This window comes from Lepidochelys olivacea (assembly GCF_965140295.1).
Source record: "Lepidochelys olivacea isolate rLepOli2 genome assembly, chromosome: 8".
In the NCBI taxonomy this organism is placed as follows: domain Eukaryota; kingdom Metazoa; phylum Chordata; order Testudines; family Cheloniidae; genus Lepidochelys; species Lepidochelys olivacea.
Window position 1 is genome coordinate 35,831,629 of NC_140418.1, and position 19,842 is coordinate 35,851,470.

Consider the following 19,842-nt stretch of genomic DNA (forward strand, 5'->3'; position numbering starts at 1 on the left):
CCATAAACCACCAGATAGGCATCAGATGGTAACAAATATGGGTCACTTCTGCTGCAGGCTAGAATCACACCAGGAATGTCTTGCTGAAAGGCTCCATGGCCCAGATCTTCAAACTGATTTTGATAACAGTTAGGTGCCTAGCCCCTTTGAGGATCTGGGCCCATCTCCCTACACTAAGCTCCTAAGACGTCCCCTAGCACTGACAAGCTTTGTGACTGTGACAAGAATTTTTCTTTCAATAGTTAGTGTCCTGCTGAATCTCCAGGGTCCTTGCAGCTAATTCATCTCTTGGAAGAGCCTGAAAAATATCTGGAATATGTTTAATAGTTTGGAAACCAGTTAAATGGAATTTATGCTCCACCCTGCATTCTCTGTCAAATCATGTTCTTCAGGGAGCTTAGAGCTCTTGGATATTGCAAGTCATTCTAGTCCAAAAGTAGATTATTTTGATCATAAATATTTGCCCCATCAAATAAAATTCGATAACTTCCTTAGCAATGGGTGACTTGAGAAGGTTCATTGTTTCATCAAGGTAAGCTCACAGAAGTCTTATAGGAACTTCCTAAAATTCCAAAACCGGGATTGAGAATCTTGTGGAAACAGCCCAGCTTGAGAGAATTTCAGTTCTGCCTGGCACCTGTTGGGGTGGAAGTGTTGTGGGAAGAACCTTGTGCAAGGTATTCTGGCACATCCGCTTCTGGTGCCAACTGCAGCCAGGAAACACAGAGCCTCAAAAAGGTAACCAAAAATTTCATCCAACCATTTGGAATGTCAGAGGTTTGGCTCAAGTTCTGGGTTTCTCTGGCTCATTGGTTTCTACCCAACATGTGAAGTGATTGCAGTGGGGGAGGTTTAGATTGGATATTAGGAAAAACTTTTTCACTATGAGGGTGGTGAAACACTGGAATGCGTTACCTAGGGAGGTGGTAGAATCTCCTTCCTTAGAGGTTTTTAAGGTCAGGCTTGACAAAGCCCTGGCTGGGATGATTTAACTTGGAATTGGTCCTGCTTTGAGCAGGGGGTTGGACTAGATGACCTTCTGGGGTCCCTTCCAACCCTGATATTCTATGATTCTATGATTGAGAGACTGTCACGCTCTTCATCTGGTAATCGACAATGGTTCACCTTAATATTCTCCACCCATCCCCAAGATCAGTGTATCTCCAACAGGCACAACTTGCCAGAGGTTGTACTGCAGTAGTGAGGCCTAGATATTGAACACCCCAGTGTCCTGGATTGTTCTGGAGTCAGGACTTTGGTTCAGCCCATCAGAGAGATCAGAGCCAGTTGTAACATTTGGACCTGGGTACAGCTTCCAAGCCACTGCCCTATAAATATTCAAGGTGGTTTGAATTCAGGGTTATGGGACATGGGCCTGTTCTCCACAAGCAGTTTTCCATTCAGCTGCACTCCTCTCTGATCACTAGAGTTAAAGGTGAGAAGACAGATGCAAGAGAAGGTCCGCAGTGTTCCTCTGACCCTCTTCTAATCTTTCTAGCAACCTTACAAGCTTCTCTGGATCTCTGGGGCTTGATCAGTGGTCTACCCATCCAACCATGTCTTTCCAGCCCTAGAAGCTGATTCTGTGACTGTACAGACAGTTCCTAACCTTCCAAAACTTGCCCAGCCATTTCCAATGCTCCTCTTCCAAGTTTCCCAACCCCATAAACGATCAATCCAGGCATTTATGTCACATGCATCGATGAGCCGTAATTTTCCTGATATTCCCCCAGCTACCTTCAGTGCCAGATTTGCCTTTGCATTGTTGTGAGAAGTAGTATAATGAGCTAAACACTGTTGTGCTGTTGCAATACTTGTATGGGAGATCTCTAAGGAGTACTATAGGAAGCAGTGCTGGTAATTCATAACAGAGCACTCTTGCCTTTAGACCAGTGCCTCAGCATAGGGATGGGGGAACTGTGCTGCTGAAGATACTGGTTTTGGGATGAGAAATAAAACTGAGGTCTCACATGCTCATTGTCAGTAAAGATCCCAGGGTAATTGCATTCAGCCCCCTAATGTCCCTCCTGAAGTTGTCATTATATGTGGCTCTCTTCAGTCCCTGTCCTAAACTGGTATGTGATGTTACTGTGGTCCACTAAACAGCTGATGCCCCAGAGGTGGCTGCATTCAGCAGTGGATGAAGTGGTCCCACTGGGTAGACAGGAATCCAGCTTGTAGTTGATAGAGGAGTTTGAAGTGCTCCAGGATGCACGGTGCTATCTAAATGGCAGATGGTTATTATCCTATGCTTCCCTGGCCCTAACCTTTGGATGCTCTGCAGAAAAGGACCTAGGGGTGACAGTGGACGAGAAGCTGGATATGAGTCAGCAGTGTGCCCTTGTTGCCAAGAAGGCCAATGGCATTTTGGGATGTATAAGTAGGGGCATAGCGAGCAGATCGAGGGACGTGATCGTTCCCCTCTATTCGACATTGGTGAGGCCTCATCTGGAGTACTGTGTCCAGTTTTGGGCCCCACACTACAAGAAGGATGTGGAAAAATTGGAAAACGTCCAGTGGCGGACAACAAAAATGGTTAGAGGACTGGAACACATGACTTATGAGAGGAGGCTGAGGGAACTGGGATTGTTTAGTCTGCGGAAGAGAAGAATGAGGGGGTATTTGATAGGTGCTTTCAACTACCTGAAAGGGGGTTCCAAAGAGGATGGATCTAGACTGTTCTCAGTGGTAACAGATGACAGAACAAGGAGTAATGGTCTCAAGTTGCAGTGGGGAAGGTTTAGGTTGGATATTAGGAAAAACTTTTTCACTAGGAGGATGGTGAAACACTGGAATGCGTTGCCTAGGGAGGTGGTAGAATCTCCTTCCTTAGAAGTTTTTAAGGTCAGGCTTGACAAAGCCCTGGCTGGGATGATTTAGTTGGGGATTGGTCCTGCTTTGAGCAGGGGGTTGGACTAGATGACCTCCTGAGGTCCCTTCCAACCCTGATATTCTATGATTCTATGCTCTGCTAATCCTCGTTAGTGCTTGTCTTACCCTCTTAAATATTCCCTTTACTGTCTGATGGTCCCTGGCCCTCTGCAGTGCTGCAAGCCACCTTTGATCCTCCCCTGGACCCATCCCAAGCTGTCTGCCCTCGCTCGCCTTCACACCTCACTCACACGGTGCTTTCTCCTTCGTTTCTTCTGCGCCACCTCTCACAGTGCTGGACAAAGGACATTGTAGGGGAGGATCCTTTGAAAGGATTTTGGGGTTGGTTTGGAGTTCCTGGACTCCCAACGGGCAGTGACTAGCAGTCATATGTCTTCAGTTCTGTGCATACACCTCATGCTTAGATTCCTCCCTGGATATGTTGCCAGATCCTCAGATGATGCAAATTGGTGTAGCTTTATTGACATCAATGGAGCCATGCTGATTTATACAGCTGAGGATCCAGCCCATTTAATTGCACTGCAGTGATGATCCCAGAGTGCCTCTGACTCATAGGGATACTCTCACCCTTATTTAGTTCCCCTGTGTTCTATGTTAAAAGCCTGCTAGACACTCAGACAACGTTTTAAAAACAAATGCTTCTATTTTACCCAGTTCACTCCTTGAGCCTGCTTCCTTTGCAATGACCCAGTCCTCTGCTTGTGACCTCACAGTTGAGTCCACAGAGCGAACTGTGGACATCCTCACTTAGTTTGAATCTAGCCTTCAATTGTTTTCAGTGGGGAGTTTGCCTGAGGCATGACCTCCACATCCAGTCTGTGCTGCTGAATAGTGACATCACAGACTTGGGAGACGACATCACTGAATGACTCAGCCCAGGCTGATGAGACAGGACGGGCATTTACTGACATATCAGTGCAGCGTTACAACATTCATTTGTCTGCAGAGCAGTTCCTGTGCAACTTTTAGATCCCTGCGCTCTGATTGATGTTTCCTCTATCCCTGCTATCCCTTCCGTGAATAGTAGGGGGTAATCACACGTCCTCTGCTTGCTGCAAGGATCCCCCTAGAGATATTAGTTACCCTGGTGTATACAGCTGAACTATGCTGTCATGGTGACCAGCTGTTCACAGCAAGGGCAGCCACGTTTGTCCACCTTTACGCCTTCGTGGTACTGGAGGGAACTTGGCAAATGGCCGACATTCTCAGTCACCAAGAGCCTCTCGGGTTCGGACCATTTGAGTTCTGAGAACCTCTGGAGGAGAGAACGCTGAAATGGCTGAGCCACTCCGTCCTTCTACAGGGAGTGAACACCCAACACTGGGAAGTGCTGCAGTTTTCCTTCAGCTACCCAATAGTGCATCAGTTCCTGCTCTGTTTCCTTCAGGCTGAGCAGACTCAAACTGTGCTTTCCTTCACTGCATTCCAGAGGCTTGATACTGTGGGGAGGGCTCCGAGGGGTTCCCTCTGATCTGCCCCAAGACAGTTTAGTTCAGCCCAGCATTTCCCAGCCTGTGGGCTGTGTAGCAGTCCTGCATGTTACCCTGCAGCCCTTGCTGCAAGGACCTTAGCAGAGTCACCTTTGCAGTGGCCAGGCGGCCAGGCCAAAACAACAAGTCATTTAAAATGAATGATTTCACTACTGGCCTGCTGCGCATGTGGGGTCTAAACCTAAACAACGGTTTCATTTCATCAGTAGGAAACAGATCATGACCTGCCCCCCCCCACCCAAATGCCTCTGAAAGCAGCTACAAAGTTGGCGTAGCTGGTCACCCCATGAATTGGCCAGGTGTGGGGGAAATCCTTGTGTAACGAAGGGCCACTGGCTCTTTACTCCCCTCTCCTGCATCTCCGGAGTGGGGGGTATGTTGGGAGCACCACAGGGAAGAGAGGCCACGGCTGGAGTACTCTTGTGATCTAGTGATTTGTAGGTGCCCACTGGGAGCAGTTGCAGCCAGGCACAGGTTCGAGTAGCCCTGATGAGGGCAGGGGAGTGTAAGTGTGGTTTAAAGGAACTATGCTTCATTCAGCACAGAACCTAAAGGACTGGGGAGGGCGGCAAAGACTTGAGCCCTGCATTACAATCTGTTTTTTGTTGATACTGGATTGCTTTGATACGCTAATTCTATAGATACAGAATATAGACACTGCTCCATTTCTATATTTAAAATATACTGCATCCACACTTCCTCCAGTTGCCATGCGTTCGTGGCATAGTAACGGTCTACTCCTGTGAAAATGCCCCATAACACTAGGCCATCATAGTCAAATGCACATCTTGTCCGATGCAGCCTGCACGTCACATTTCTGAGAGGCCTTTGCTGATGTTCCCGCCCACCTCGCATCATCCCAAAGACCCTCACATAAGGGAAAAGACCATTACTGCATGAAGTTACACTGCAACATACGCACACAATGCAAGTGGACAGGATATGGCTTGAGTAGATCGAGGTCACATCATTGCACTTCCCCAGACAAAAAAGTTAACTAAGCTGGTGCTCAGATTGAGAGCACATCTCGCTATAGTGGGAGTTCAAAACCTTACAAGAATGTTGTAGTACCAAAAAAAGCTCACATTGTTAACAGGGAAGGTAACTGCCCACTGGAACAATTTATCTAGGGTCAGGGTGGATCCTCCGTCACTGGCAATTTTTAAATTAAGATTGGATGTTTTTCCAAAAGATCTGCCCTAGGGATTATTCCAGGGCTGGTCTCTGGCCTGTGTGATACAGGGGGTCAGACTAGACGGTCACAAGGGTCCCTTCCGGCCTTGGAATCTATGAAAAATACATGCATGCATTAGACACCCAGAGTTCAACTTAACTTACTATTGTGACTTTTAGAGGTCCTAGCCAAGCTTGGAGCCTCGCTGTGTGGACGGTGCACAGACTCCTAGCAAGAGACAGCCCCTGCCCTGAGGAGTTTATAGTCTAAATACACAAGGCCTCAGAGTGGAAACAGAGGCACAGACAGCTAAGTGACTGGCCCAAGGTCCCCTGGCAGGTAAGTAGTAGAGCTAGGAACAGGACACAGGTTTCATGGGCCAGTGTCTTGGATGCTAAACGCTACTTCTTCTCTAAAAGGAGAGCCACTCTTGGAGAGTCTTGAGATGCAGATGAAGGCACAGGGAGAGATGTGGGACAAATGCTGCTGCGGCTGCTCTTCTCAAGTGCAGGATGAGAAGGACAGACCCTTGCATGTCCCTTAGGCTGACGAGTGTCACTGGAGAAGGAAAGCAGCAGTCGCACTCTGCTTCTCGGAGGGGTAACGTGTTCTGCACCAGCCTTCAGCCCTGCAGTGGGAAGAATGTGCAGTAGCAGAGGCTTACAGCGGCACAGATCTGCTGTGCATGGTTTGCTGAACTGCTGTCAGGTCTGCTCAGTTGGGTGGTGGAGGAGACAGAGCCAAGCCCCGCTGGGAAGGCGTTGGGTGGGACTGAACGAGCCTAGTGCTGGTTGAAAGGGATGGAGCGAGATGGACACAACGCAGATAGTGGGCTGAGGCCAGAGCATCGCTTGGGTTTCCCAGTGAGCGTCTGGCTAAGAACGGCGATCACAGTTCCATGAGTGGGAGAACTGAAGGCTGTTCAGCATCTCCTGGCAGAAAACTGCCCTGCATGTCTCCTTCCTAGAATCATTCACAGAACACATGAATTATTCACCGCGATAGCTCCAGAAAGCCAGGTCACAACTGGATTTGTCGTGTACTTGGAAGAGAGGCAATCCAATGCACAGTTAGACGGTGGAACTCATTGCCACAGGATGTCATTGAGGCCAAGAATTTAGCAAGATTCAAGGTGGGATTGGATAGTTGTATGGATAACAAGAATAGCCAGAGATAGAATAGCTAATGCTAAAAAAGGGATTTGAGAAAAGGAGATTAAACCTCCGACTTCAGGGCTGAACCTCTCTTTAACTATTAGGGGGTTGGCTGATACCTTCATGGGGCCAGATTATTCTGCAGCTACCTACTGTGGGGTTCTTGCCCCTGTTGGAGACATTGGACTAGCGGGATCTTGGGTCTAATCCAATTCCTAGGTTCCTAAGTACCCTACCTCCCCCATGTGTAAGTCCCACTCACAAGTCTCCAAAAAACAAAACAGGGAAGTTCAGCATAAGAAATAACACAAGATTTAAAGACTACTAACCTCCTGTGCGAGGGCCTGCTCATCTAGGGGCGTGGGTGCAACTCAATGGAGAAATCTGAAATGGCAATTGTGCTGCCCCCAGGTGCACACAAACGGGACTGCAAGAGCAGCATTTCTTCTGTTCGTTCATTGACAGCACAGCTCTAACAAGGAACACTTCGTTCTTTTAAGGATTTCTGGAAAGAATTCAGGGCAGAGGCAGGACCTGCTGTAGTCAAAAACGGTGATACGTGGTGTTAACAGAATGGCCCTATTCGCCAAATGTCTTGTAGGGACCAGTCGTGCAGTGGCTGTTGAGGACTAGCTGTGACCTGTTGCACAGTGATAGGGTTCTAGTTTCTCTGATTCTATGAGCTCCTGGCCCATACAGCAGCATGAGCGTTTTGACTCACAGACAACCCTGTCCAATGTGCTTTGTCAAATCTAAATGGGTTGATGCCAGGGCTGTTCAGAGATTCCATTTGTGCAAGTATTTTGCTGCATCACCATGGAGCTGCCAGGTGGAATATTTTGGAATTCTTCCTTGCTTGGCCTAACCCAGTGGTTCTCAACATTTCTGGTCTCAGGACTAGGGTTGCCAGGTGTCTGGTTTTCAATCAGAACGCCCAATCGAAAAGGGATCCTGGCAGCTCCGGTCAGCACTGCTGACTGGGCCGTTAAAAGTCTGGTCGGTGGCACAAAGGCAGGCTCCCTACCTGCCGTGTCTCCGTGCGGTTCTCAAAAAGCAGCCGGCATGTCCCCCCTCCAGCTCCTACATGTAGGGGCAGCCAGGGGGCCAATGGGAGCTGCAGGGGCGGCGCCTGCAGATGGGGCAGCGTGCAGAGCTGCATGGCCACGCCTCTGCATAGGAGCCGGAGAAGGGACATGCTGCTGCTTCCAGGAGCTGCGTGAGGTAAGCACCACCCAGAGCCTGGACCCCTCACCCCCTTCTGCACTCCAACTCCCTGCCCCAGCTCTGATCCCCCTCCTGTTCTCCAAACCCCTCGATACCAGACAGGAGCCCTCTCCTGTATCCCAAACCCCTCATCCCCACCCCTACCCCAGAGTTTTCACCCCCAGCCAGAGCCCTCACATCCCCACACATCTCCCCCAGCCCAGAGCCCCTTCCTGCACTTTGAACCCCTCAGCCCCCTCCTGCACCCCAAACCCCTGCCCCAGCCCAGAGCCCCCTCCCGCATCCTGAACCCCTCATTTCTGGCCCCACCCCAGAACCCACACCCGCAGCTCAGAGCCCATACCTCCTCCCACTCCCCAACAATCTGCCTCAGCCTGGAGCCCTCTCATATTCCAAACTCCTTGTCTCCACCCCTCAGCCCAGAGCCCCTTCCTGCACCCCAAACCCCTCATCCCTGGCCCTACCCCAGAGCCCGCATCCCCAGCTAGAGCCCTCACCCCCTCCCGCACCCCAACCCCCTGGGCCAGCCCAGTGAAAATGAGCTGTGGGGGGGATGGAATGAGTGGGGGGGTGAAGCCTCAGAGAAGGGGCGGGGCCTCGGAGGGTGTTCGGTCTTGTGCGAGTGGAAAATTGGCAACACTACCCAGGACCCATCTGTAAATGTTTATGGCTTGTTGTGACCCAGTAAATAGCCTGGAGGTGGAGGTCCTGGGGTGGTGGAGCTGTGACCTGGCTCATGGGGTAGCAGAACCACACACTCAAATTTGGCCTTCCTGGACTCCCATCAGGATGACTGAGCCAAACCTGAGTGGTGCTGGGACCCCAGAGGTTGCAGTGCCTGGAGCAGGGAGGCGAGCCCAGCCAGCCCTGTGGGACAGACAGGAGCCGCCACGCGACCCTTTGAAACATTCTGGCAACCCAATTTTGGGTCCCGACCCCTGGGTTGAGAAACGGGCTGCCGTTATGATACAATACACCATTCTAGCGGCAGTACGATCCCTCTGCTCCATTTGAGCTTCCCCCCAAAAGACACTTTACAAACCCCAGGGTCTTTTCCACTAGCCCCAGATGAAATCAGTTCCAGCCGAGAACCTCCCAGACCCCTGTCATCTCAGACTTGAATGGTCACATGGTTCTTTTGCAGGTTTCATGTATGTCCAGCTGCAGACATGAGACTATCTACAGCTCAAGAGAGCTGGCTCCCAGCACCATGACGCAGGGCCCGGAAAGGTCTTTGGCAGAGTGCCAGCAGCTCTAAGCAAGAAATGCGGATTTTGCATTGCAAGGCAGTTGCCTACGGGGTCAGTGCTGCCAGCAGAGCTCTCCTGCACGTCAGCCCCTTGTGTGTGCTCCGGAGTCTGGGCTGACAGAGATGGCTGAAAGCTGAGCTGTGTTTCAGGGGATACTGGAGGTGACTTGCAGCCCCGGAGTCTAAGCCTGGTGAAGCCTTTGAGGGAGATGAGACACTGGGAGACCCATTATGGCCTCCCATACAAGCCGTTGGGTAAGAGACCCCACAAGGTGCCCAGAAGAGCGAGCAGAGAGCATTGGCACTGGGAGGAAGCAGACCTAAGTGGGCTTTGCCTGGAGGACCTAGCCCCTTGCTGCCAGTGGCTGAGCCCATGCCATCCTCCGAGGTTGGAGGATTCAGAGCAGCAGCAAATGTCACCTTCATTTTGGTTTGCCTAGAATCTGGCACAGAACAGCTGCGTCATTGACCCTCAGTCTGGAACATGCCCATCTCACTAGCTGCCACACAGTGAAATCGCACCGAGGGGGAGAAGCTAGTGTGCGTGCATGGGGGGATCCCAGCTGCCAACCCAGCTCCCTCTGCCCAGGAGGAAGGTGGGGGCACTATCTCCTGAAGGGGCCCATGGGAGGCAGGCCCCAGCTGCCACAAATGCCAGCTTCTCAAGGGGCTTCCCAGTGAGGCAGTCTGGTCTAGTGGGCAAACCACAAAGCAACAACAGCGATCTCCTTAGTTCTCATTTGTTCTATAACTGGCTGCTCAGCAGAAGGCCAGCCCCCCTTGAAGCAGTCAGCCAGCTCTGGGGCACCCCACACTAGCCCTCCAAAGCAAGGGACTTTAGCACTGGTCCTTCTGGGCTCCCAAAGGCAGTGCTGGGCAGCTCCTGGGAAGACCATGAGGAACCTGCAGAGTTCAGAACTGTACACACACAGAACAAGGAGACTGGGCCTTTCGAGGCAGGGACTCAGACTGGTACAGACAATGGCAGGCTCTCAGCCCTAGCACCCAGCTTCCACTTCCACCGTCCTCTTTGCTACCAGAAGCGCTAGGAATGTTCTTTCCCCCAGCGAATGGCCGAAATTAGCCCCGTCATCTCTGTTGTCTCCAGGCTGCAGGGAACCCCAGCCGCAGGGTATGTGGGCCCCAAAGGCTGGCCCTGTTTCGTGGCACGTGCCAACCAGAAACATGCCCACTGCTGCAGGTGCAGTGTGTTGCAACAGCAGGAAGGCCGGGGCTGAACTGCAGCCTGCTGTGTGCTGTCGCCAAAGGGAGGGAAGGGAGTCAGGAGAGGCAGAGAGAGCCAGTGCTGGGCATGTCACACAGCTCCTCTGACACCTTCACCACAGTGTGAGATTTCTCCCAAGAGTCACTCGGCGGCAGACAGGGTTTGACATAGGTGAAATGTCTGGCTGGGAATTGATCAGCAATGTGACCAGTTTGACGCAGCTCTCTGCACATGGATTTTATGTCACTCAAGTGTCTTACACTGTCTCCAGACCCTTCCCAGTTTGCTTCTTTCTCCGGATCTTCCCCTCCTGATGGGAATGGTGTGACTGGCTCACCGGGGCGTTTTATTCCCAAGTGGTCTCGACAGTCCTGGACAGATCCCCTCCACCATCCTGAGCACGACTTCGGAGCAACTGATGAGTCTATGGAAGGATTTACAAGGCACCTTTTTTGTATATTGGGACAGGACAGCTTGGGAGTGCCACACATGTCAACTAAGCCATAGGCCATGCTCAGTGCATGAAAAGGGGCCAGGTCTGGTCCCCAGACTGCTCTGATTAATACCACTGCCCTGGCCGCCATGGGACGAGGGTGTCAATCCAGAATTTGGCCCAGTGAGTCTTAGTGTGTTAACTGAAAGCTCATGGTAACCAGGGACACCACAGGGAGTCAGATTCCCCACCCAACTCTGCCCAAGGGCTGGTGAGGCACAGGGGACAGAATCTGGCCTTAGATGTCTCAGCTGGGGAGTCTCCCAGCATGGAGGAGTTCTCTGTAGCTGTAAAGCCAGCGTGGCCAGCTCCCCACAATTCTCCCCGCAGCCGATAGCATCCTGGGGCAGGGAGGAGGCATGGCTGGAGCATACTGTATTCCGGCCATCCTCAGCTGGCAGACTGTGCCTTGGGATGGCCGGTGTGGGTTAGAGCCGCCCCCAATGGACCAAGGCTTAGCAGAGGAAGGGGGAATTGTAACCAGCTCCCTGCTCAGCTAGGATGAGTGGGAACTCAGCACAGTGCAGAATCTGGCCCTGTATCTTTACAGGTAACAGTGACCGTGTTTGGGTCCCTTCAGCTGCTCCCTTTTGTCTCAACTAGCTGCTAACACTGAAACCTATTGATGACAATTATTATTTATTATATAGTTGTATGTAGAGGTTCCAACAGAGATCAGGGACCATTGTACTGGGCCCTGCCTACTAGAAGTCAGTCTCTGTCCCAAAGAGCACACAGTTTCGACTGACACTGGGTGGCAAAGTGACCAGCCCAAGATGGAACAGCCGATGTGGACGAGAGCTGGGCTTAGACGGCAGATTCCCTGTCTCTCAGGCCAGGGCTGGACCCGCTGGACCACACTGCCACCCCCAGACTTCACTGCTTGGATTTGGACAGGTAAATCTGACTACTCTGGGATCGGGAAAGGCCCTTGGGGGAGGGTAGCATTTTGTCCCCAGACTGACCCCTGCACGCCTTTTGCTAGAGAGAAAAATTATTCCCTCCAATGAGCTAGAATCTATATAGGCCCTGGCACCATAGTGCTAGAGCACACAGTAAAGGGGGAGTGTGTTTGGACATATGGAAATACTGAGACACCTACTGCATACTGAAATAACAACACATTCCCTTTCCAGTCCTAGCGGGGCAGAGGGACACACCACAGAAATGCTCAGAAACAACCCACACTAATACACGGAAACCTAGCCCAGGGCCAACCAAATTCTACAGCATAGGGCTAGAGAGTCAGACAGACAGACATGAAAATGAGCAGTGCCAGACAGGACTCCAAAGATGGAAGGCCCGCAAGGAAAACGGAACATCTCTAGTGCTGAGTGGGCACGAAGGGTGTGTCTGTGCTCTGCTTGGAGGTGTGATTGCAGCATGGGCAGCTTTCCTCTAGCCAGTGTGGCTAAAGACAGCCGTGCAGACGTGGTGGCATGGACAAGGAACGTATGTACCCAGGGCCCACCTTGCTGCATCTTCACGGCTTTGATACCTGAGTTAGCTGTATCAATACTAGCTTGGGCAGGCACGTCGAGAGAAATTTGGGGCCCCCAATATTTTATGTTCACTGGGGCCTCACCCAGTAATAAGCTGGCAAAAGCTGAAGAACCAGTTCCTTCAGTCGCTCAGGGTCTTTGGCGGCACTTCGGAGGCAGGTCCTTCACTCGCTCCGGGTCTTTGGTGGCACTGAAGGACCCGCCTCTGAAGTGCCGCCAAAGACCCGGAGCGAGTGAAGGACCCGCTGCTGAAGACCCGGAGCGCCGCCGGGTGAGTAAAAATTAAAAAGGGATTCTCAGGGGAGCCTCCACAGCCAAGAGCTCAGGTGGGCCGGACAGGCTGGAGTTTGCCCACCCCTTTAACAACTGGTTCTAAACCGGCTTCAAAATTTAACAACCGGTTCACATGAACCGGTGTGAACTGGCTCCAGCTCACCATTGGCCTCACCCCTTCCTACTTCATCCTATTTACATAGGTGTCAGAGGTTTTGCAGGGGGGGCCCTCAGCACAAAACTTTGGTACAACTGTTCCCCCATTTCCCCCAATCAACCCATTTGGGTATAACCTACATGTGCTGCACTCATGGTGCAGTATGACATACCGTGAGTGGGACAAACTCTACTCTCAGCCATCTCGTAATGGCCACTAACTGCTGAGCTGGGTCAGGTGTGAGGGCCAGATCTGGCTCCGTGCACTGCATATTGCATGGAAAGATCTCAAAGCACTCTAATGGCATCAGTTACTTTAGACTCAGCTAAAGCTAGTTGCGCTCTCTGCAGAGAATGTCTTCATGCTGGGCTCTGTTTTCTGGTCATGAATTGCAACGGAGGTATTTAAATGACCCCCATCACTACAGCATCTGAGCGCCTCATAACCTTCCACGTGTCGATCCTCACAAGTAACCTGGGAGGTCAGAACGAACTATAGATTTCAGACGGAGACTTGAGGCCCAGGGCACCTAAGGGACAGATTCACAAAGACATTTAGATGCCTAAGTCCAAAATTTAGATCCTCAAAACCCCTGCCCAGCTGATGCCTAACTCTGTAAGTGCCTAAACTCCCTAGTTTCCACCAATAAAAGCCCGGGGTGGCATAAAGATCTGCCATTGGGCATGAGCATGGCCACCTCAGTCCTGATGCCTGGGTGCTGAGCTCACACCTACATCTGGGGGGTGTCCTCAAAGTAGGCATTTGCCCACCTTTCTCCTGTGGGGCCTCTCCTGGTAGGCTGGCTCAGAGGCTGCCTCATTAATCAGGCTGCACCCAAAACCCAGCTGGAGGAAGAGGTGGTGCTACCCCACCCCATCCTTTAGCCCAGTGGTTGGAACATTCACCCAGGATGGGGGAGAAAGCCAGCTTCAAATCCAGGTCTCCTATATGTCAGGAGAGCGCCCTGCCCATTGGGCCAGTGACAGGGACTCTATAGCCTTTGGATTAGGGCACCCAGCCGGGCTGTGGGACACCCAAGTTCCCATCCTTGTTCCAGTGACTAATTATTTATCCTGAGTGGAACAGTTCCAACAGGAGAGACTAAGAGGGACCTGCCTTGGAGCTCAGTGCCCAGGGCCCTTCTGAGAGAGGGGAGATGTAGGTTCAAATCCTTTTGCCACTCAGGTGGGGGGGTCAGGATTTGAACCTGGGTCTCCCGGATCCTTCTTGAGTGCTCTAGCCACAGGGCTAGAGGTTCTAAGGGGGTTGGCAGCTCAGCCAGTTTTTTGCAGAAGAGAGTTTAGGGGCTTCACTCCAGGATGGAGTCACAGCTGTAAATCCCCAGCAGAGACTGACACCAGCATCTTTCTGAGTGGTGAGACCTAGGCCATGCCCTTCTCTTCAGCATTTCCTATTGGCTGGCTTAGGCAGCTTCTCACACAGCTTGCTCGCTTTCGGGGATCCCACTCTTCGGCACCTCGCTCTCCCCACCCATTGCGCAGGGAACTCGGGCACCTAGCTCGGGCACGTGGACTCCATTAGGCAGCAGTGCATCTAAAACTGGGCACTGCAATGCTGAGCCCAAGTCCCTGTCCCCAAGCTATTGCCTGGGGGGCCAGGGTGACCAGGGCACCACAGAAAAAAAGGGGGGGGAGGGAGCCAGAGAGAATGTAGACGTACTTATAAAAGAGCGTAGCCATATTTAGCTCATCACAATCTGCCATCAGAGCCTTTAGTCCCATTTCTCTGTAGTTCTCTTATTTCTCAGACAAGTCCAAAGTTTCCCAAGGAGGCAGACCTTAGCTGGTGCTCCACACTCCCCAGACTCAATACCTTTTACCCAACATAAGCCTTCCCCTCCCCCTGCTCCTATTTGGAGCTGTTTTTCCCCTAGCACTCCTTCAGCCTCCCAGTCTCCTTAGGTGCTACCTCTCCTCTTCTCCTTCCTGGACTGAGATGGGTCTGCTTTATACAGGCCTAGCCCCCACCAGCCTCTGAGAAGATTGGTTAATTGGAGCCAGCTGTTTTGTCCTCCCTCACATGTGACACATCTACTCTGTCAGTCCCCTTGGTGGTTCTTGCCCACAGGGAGCCTCTGGGGAGCAGGGAATTTAACCCAGGCCTCCCATGTTCCAGGGTTGGAGTCTAACCCTTGGACCACCCTTCCTCTCCATTAGGAGAGGCAGTTGTGACTTTTTTGAATGTGTCCAATGTTTGCAATTATTCAGTGAATAGTTGGTGTGAACAAATTTCAGCCTCCAGTTGCAATGGCTATTAGCTACTCATTGACTGGTGACCTAAGTGACATGGTGTTGCTCCTGATTGGATGTCCTATGTTAACTATCCATAAACCTTGGTAATTGTTCAATGGCCTTTGGGATTCAGAATGACTGAGAGCCACCAATGCGAGGAGGCCATGAAAAAAGCAAATGAGATCCTAGGATGTATCAGGTGAGGTGTTTCCAGTACAGACAGAGAAGTGTTCCTGCCATTGGACAAGGCACTGATGAGACATCACATGGAATACTGTGTGCAATTCTGGTCACACATCTTCAGGCAAGGTGAATTCAAACTGGATCAGATCCAGAGAAGAGCTGCTAGGATGATCAGGGGCCTGGAGGGCCTGTCTTATGGGAGGAGACTGCTTGTTTAGTCTAGCAAAATGAAGGTGGAGGGGATTTGATCACTGTCTAAATACACCAGAGAGGTAAACACCAGGGAGGGAGAAGAGCTATAGAAGCTAAAGGACAATGTCGGTACAAGAACAAATGGGTATAAACTGGCCATGAGTAAATGTAGGCTGGAAATTAGAAGAAGGTTTCCTACAGTCAGAGGAGAGAGGTTCTGGAGCAGCCTTCAATGGGAGGAGTGGGGGGTAAACAGTCTAATTAGTTTGAAGATGGAGCTAGACAAATTTATGACCAGGATTATGACCGGGTTGCCTGTGATAGTAAGTACTTGATGACTCAGGAGGTCCCTTCCAGTCCTATTAGTCCCTATCAACAATGGTTAGAACTTTTCTAGCGCAAAGTCTCTATTGAATAAGTAACCCAGGTTAACACACAATGGCTCCTTCTTCCCCTCTAGTAGTCTGTATAGGCTGCATAGAAGAACTGGTTTCAGAATCAACCTTGGTTCCAGTGATCATGAGTTAACTCAGTTAAAAATAAATGGAAATACTAATAAAAAAATTGGTCTGCAACTAGGGCCCTTGATTTCAAATGGACAAACTTTAAAAAAATTAAGGGAAGTAGTTAGGGAAGTGGACTGGACTGAAAAAGTCAAGGATCTGAATGTGGAGGAGGCTTGGAGTTTAAGGCAAAGTTGCAGAAGCTATCTGAAGCCTGCATCCCAAGCAAGGGGAAAAAATTGGTAGGGAAGGTTTGCAGACCAAACCGGATGAACAAGCATCTTAAAGAGGTTAAGAGAAAGCAGAAAGCCTATGAGGAATGGGCTGGATCAGCAAGAAAAGCTACCTCCTGGAGGTCAGAAAGTATAGGGAAAAAGTGAGAACTGCCCAATGCCAAGCAGAGTTGAACCTTGCAAAGGAAATTAAAACCAACAGTAAAAGGTTCTTTACCACATAAAGAAAAAGAAAACAAGGAAAGAAAAAGTAGGACCACTAAGCAGTGAGGATGGGATAGAGATTAAAGATAACCTAGGTAAGGTCCAACACCTAAACAAATACTTTGCCTCAGTTTCTAATAAGGGTAATGAGGAGCTTATGGGAAGTGGCAGGGCAGCTAATGGAAATGAGGATATAGAAGTAGAAATTACCATCACCAAGGTGGAAGTCAAACTCAAACAGTTTAATGGGAGCAAAATGGAAGAGGAGGTAGATAATCTCCACCCAAGAATGACTAAAGGAATTGGGCTTGCAATTTCATGTGCCAGCCCAAAAGCAAGGATTTTTAATGAATCTGTAAACACAGGGGTCATACTGCATGACTGGAGAATTGCTAATTGTAGTAAGGCCAAGACTCACTGGTGTGGCGCCTCCCGCTGGTTGTACTGGGAATTAGCTCTCCAGCCTCCAGAGCACCCTCTGCAGGCCGGTGCCCCTCCCAGACCCCGGTGCCCCTTCCCTCAGGATTCTGCCCTCTGCAGTACCCCCCCCAGTCTCTGGGTCTCCTTGCTCCAGGGAATCCCCACCCTCTAGCCCCACCTTGCCTCAGCAGCTACTGCCAGTCCTCATTTAGCCCCCACACACTGGGGCAGACTGCAGTCTGTACAACTCATCATTGGCAAGGAGGGTTTGGACCTGCTGCCTTTGCCTAACCTTGGGCTGCCCCTCTGCAACCCCAGTACCTGCTTTAGGCCTTCAGCAAGGCCTGCAGACTGGGGGTGTTCCAGCCTGGATCGCCCCAGCTCCTCTGGCCTTTCCCCAGCCCTGCTTCACTCTAGGCACCCTGGTGAGCTCCCAAGCAACCAGGCCCACCTCTCTCCACAACTAAAGAGAGGCACCCTGAGCTCCTGGCTCACAGCCCTTTTATAGGGCCTGCTGTGGCCTGATTGGGGCGTGGCAATAAGTCTAGCCTATTGGTTCCCAGGGGCAGCCCTTTCCCAGGGCTGTTTTAACCCCTTCAGGGCCGGAGCGGGTGACCACCCTGCTACACTAATATAATACCTATTTTTAAGGAAGGGAAAAAAAGTGATCCAGGAAACTACAGGGCGGTTAGTTTGCCCACAATGGCATGCAATGTCTCGGAACAAGTTCTGAAAGATAAAATAGTTAAGGACATAGAGGTAAACGGTAGCTGGGATAAAATACAGCATGGTTTTAAAAAGATAGATCATGCCAGACCAACCTGATCTCTTTCTTTGAGAAGATAACTGATTTTTTAGACAATGGAAATGCAGTAGATCTAATCTACCAGGATTTCAGTAAGGCATTTGATACAGTTGCACATGGGAAATTATTAGTTCAGTTGGAGAATATGTGGATTAATATGAGAACTGAAAGGTGGATAAGGAACTGGTTGAAGGGGAGACTATAATGGGACATATTGAATGGTGAACTGTCAGGCCGGAGGGAGGTTGCTAGTGGAGTTCAATGTTTGTAGGAAAACTCCATCTCAGCCCAGATCCAATTTACCTGTTTATAATGCAGACTGAATTGCAACCTTAACAAAGGAATGATGGCCATTGCTCCATAATGCTGACAGGAGGTTTCCATTAGAGACTCCTATTTTCACTTGCTCGCAGCTTTCCTAACCGTTTCCCGTTAGGGCTAAATGCCTCCATGCTTCGTCTCAGCAGAGCAGTCAATGGGCGTGAGGTGGCTGCTGTGGCTATACCTGCGGCACGGAAGCCTGCCTGGAGCAAAACGGCTGGTGCCATGAATGCGGCATCAGCCTTAAATGGTTAATAACAAACAATCTCACAAGTTGACTGTCTGCCAGGGTCCTGACCCTGGAGCTCCGCTCCTCTTCTGTTCCAGCCCCACTCATCACTGCCCTTCAGAGGGCACAGGCAAGCCTTCTTAACTGGACTGCTGGCTCCCTATTGGTCAGTATCCCCTCCTGGCCCTTCTAGGTCTCTGGAGGACTAAGTCTCACTAGTAGCCCTGCTTGAGCAGCTTTTCTTAAGTCAGAGGGTGTCAGGATGCTGACATCTCCAGCAGGGGCAGAGGAGGTCTGAGAGACCCTGGCACAGGTAGGCACTGCAGGCACAGGGTCAGCAGCTGGAGCGTGAGGCCTGTGGGGAGTCTCCATGGTACTTCTCCTGCATCTCCTCCAGGATGGGGACGATCATGTCCCACCTGGGGTGCTTGGCCAGGTCCTTGTTCATCAGCTTTCAGAGTTGTGGACAGATGCTGGGCAGGACGATTGGGTGCAGCCCCCCCCAGAAATGCCGATCCCCATGTCAGAGAAGTCCATGAGGACTTCCTCCCACAGCAGCACCCCAAAGCTCCACGCCAGCCATGTTAATCTCCAGCTTCTTCTGCAGCACTGCACATGCCACTCAGACTGGAGAAGACATCCTGCCATGCAGACGGCACTGCCACAGCAGCCAGTTCAGGTGTGACTACAACTTCACTGAGTGTAGCCTTCACCTGGCCCTGCCAACTCCAGGCACACCAGAGAGAAGAGCTCCGTGGGAATCTGCAGGATTTTCTTTATTTCTTCTTCTTTTCCTCCAGTTTTCCCCGCTTATCTTTTCTTTTTCTTAAAAAAAACATAGAGTGACAATTGAAAAGAAAACAGGATCATTAATGCTACCTTTGGACTAGCATATGCTGGGTGCAGACAGCCTGGGGATTCAAGCTTATTTACACTGTTGGTGTTACGTTGTTACGCCAGGAGCAGTGGGTTGGCCATGTTACACAGGCATAGGGTTTTTTAGTCCTGTGTAGCAGGAGGACAAACACAAAGAGCCAGGCCTCAAGCAGTAACTAGAGAACTGCCCGCTTGGGAAGCCCCTGTCTTTATTAAGCTCACGCTGCAAACAGCCTGGTACTGTCTAGTGACTCTGGAGGACAAGTTTCAGAGTGGTAGCCGTGTTAGTCTGTATCAGCAAAAACAACAAGGAGTCCTTCTGGCACCTTAGAGACTAACACATTTATTTGGGTGTAAGCTTTTGTGGGCTAAAACCCACTTCATCAGATGCATGGAGTGAAAAATACAGTAAGCAGTATATATATTACAGCACATGAAAAGATGGGAGTTGCCTTACCAAGTGGGAGGTCAGCGCTAATGAGGCCAATTCAATTAAGGTGGAAGTGGCATATTCTCAACAGTTGATTACTTTTGTAGTGCTAATGAGGCCAATGCAATCAAGGTGGAGGTCGCCCATTTCCAACAGTGGTCAAGAAGGTGTGAGTATCAGCAGAGGGAAAATTACTTTTTGTAGTGACCCATCCACTCCCAATCTTTATTCAGGCCTAATTTGATGGTGTCCAGTTTGCAAATTAATTCTAGTTCTGCAGTTTCTTGTTGAAGTCTGTTTTTGAAGTTTTTCTGTTGAAGAATGGCGACTTTTAAGTCTGTTATTGAGTGTCCAGGGAGAT